Here is a 2,694-nt window from a genome sequence, read left to right as displayed (position 1 = left end):
TTCAAAAAGGAACCCATTTTAATTTTATTGTATTTTATCTTATCAGGTTTTAGTTTAAATTTTCATTTTTGTTTTTTGAAAAAAAATATGGGTTTACATTTAATAAATGTTTGGCCATATAATTTTCTTCCCTATGTTTCAATTTTTTTATTTATAAAATGATGCTCGATTTTGTAGCTGATTTATCGACATATCTATCCCAATAGACAATAATTTATTCCCGTTTATTTTAACATTATTCACGAAATATAAACCAAAATACTTCCCGACGATCAAGGTAAAATAAGGTTGATATTATTTCAGTATTCTGCGATTAGGATGTAATTTTTCGATGTATTACTATTTATTTATGTAAAAAAAAAGGCTTTTCAACACAGAGAGGGTTTAACCCTTTCGGCAATAAAAAAGTTTTATGAGGTGTCAACCAAAAAAAATATGGTCATGTTTTTGAAAATTTCGAACTATATGAATAATAGACGTGTTAAACTAATGGAAAAAGCTAACTTTTATTTTTATAATAAAATTTATTATATTTATATTATTTAAAACTTTTAAAAATAATCAAAAATTTATGTAAAATGACTTCCACAAGGTGTGCAAGTTAAAATTATTAGTCTTTTTTACAGGGAAAGGGCGTGCAAGACTAAATTTTAGTTGAAGAACATTTTATTTTAAAATGTCATTCGTTTTAAAATTGTTTCAAAAAACACACAACCCTTTGGTGTCTGAATCGATAAACAACATAAGGCAAATTAAATTATAAAAATTGGGTAATGGTTAGTCATTGTGTTAAATGTAAAAATTGGTTTGTTTCAAGACAAGAATAAATGTCGATGTCTCTTGTGTCAGCGTAATTCAAAGTGACAAAAGAAGTATGATAAACATTATGTTTTTCTCTGTGCCATTTTATAGCAAACAATAACAAATAGTCTGTTTACTAGGTGCAGCTCGTTATCTCAAATCGATGTTTACTGTTGTTTAGAACTGGTCCTTCGATAATTTCCATTGGGTCGCTTTCCTGAAATTGTTGCTTAATTTATTGTATTCGAAGTGTGAAAGTTAAAAATTGCAACGTCACAAGGTGTGCAAGTTAAAGTATAGTTTAGTAATAACTTCAAAATTATAATTAATAATTAAACTAAAAATAATCTTTTTTTTTCAAAATTTCAAAAAATTAATGATTCTATTTTTTAATAAAAAAATATAAATGAACTATACCTTAACTTGCACACCTTGGGAAGTCACTTTACATATAATTACTCGACTTCCGGCCCGCACCCCAATTATAGCAACAAAAACACGATTTTCAATAATCTCTTAACCATAAATTTGTTTTGCCGAAAAAACCAAAATATTTGAGAAAACAGTGAAGTCAATCAATCTATGTCTCTATTTCTTAACGTGTCAACACAATGGTATTTTTGTCTCAAAGTTTTAAATTTTGATTTTTAAATATTAAAGCAATCTAAAAAATACACAAATTTCAAAATAGGATTATTTTGAAATTTAAACCCAAACTTGATTTAATATAAACAATTTTTTATTTAACAAGAAAAAATATTAAATTGATTATAAAAAAAGTCAAATGGCAAAATAAATATTTTGGTTAAATTGTTTGAAATTTATTTTATCAAAAAAATGCAATACAATTTAATGACAAGTCATTGAACAATTAATTAAGTTTTTAAGTGTATTTTAAACAGTCATAATTGTAAAGATGATGCAACGTTTTTTATATTCTTTTAAAACAATTAAACAAAAATGTTGATTTTGTTAAATAAACATGGTTTAAAACAGTGTCATTGATATATTTATTTAATGTTTTGGATATTTTATTATTTAAAAAGGTAATTTGCCTATTAAGAAAGATTGTATTATTTGATTAGCAAACTACAACAAAAACAAATCTAATTTGTTTGTAAGTAAGTCTTTCATTAAAATTAACAATAACTGTTATCAAGTTAATCGAAACCTTTCATAATAAAGAATAAGATTGTTATAACATACTTTTATTTTGTAAATATTATATTTTTTTAAATACAATACCATTTATCATATCTTAAACGTTATTTAATTCTTTTTATAACACAAGAATTGAAATTAGTTATAAATTTATTTTATTAAATATATTTTTGCTTCTTTTTTTATTGTATGTTGTTTATACAAATTCAACATGTTTTATTGTTGACCATATAACGTTTAAACTAACATTTTGATTGTTTTAAATATCCACAATTTATGAATTGTGGATATTATAATTTAATTTATATAAAATTGAAATTTAATAATATGAAAAAGTTTACAAAAAATTTAATGAAAACAAATTTATTTATTATGAGTAATGTAGAGTGGGTCAATATACATTATCCAGTATACATAATAGCTATAAATTTATGTAAACAACATAGATTAGTTCAAATTTAAAAAAAAACAAAAAAATTGAGATAAATTATCCAAACTGTTTCTTTAAATACTACATTACTTATATTCCAAAAGGTACAGGATATTTTTTAAAGACTGATAGTATTCAATATAATATAAAATAAATATATTTTTATATTGAATAAATATTGATCTGATTGGTTTGTTGAAATTAAAAAATATAAATAACAGTTTTATTTATTTGATTGTTTATCATCTGTATTTTTTTAACAATAACTGTGTGGTTTGTTGAGTAATAAATTGTTTGGGGCA

The sequence above is a fragment of the Entamoeba invadens genome (genome assembly GCF_000330505.1).
Source record: "Entamoeba invadens IP1 unplaced genomic scaffold scaff_1105074724735, whole genome shotgun sequence".
Classification (NCBI taxonomy): domain Eukaryota; phylum Evosea; order Mastigamoebida; family Endamoebidae; genus Entamoeba; species Entamoeba invadens.
Note: the sequence above shows the minus strand (reverse complement) of the source record.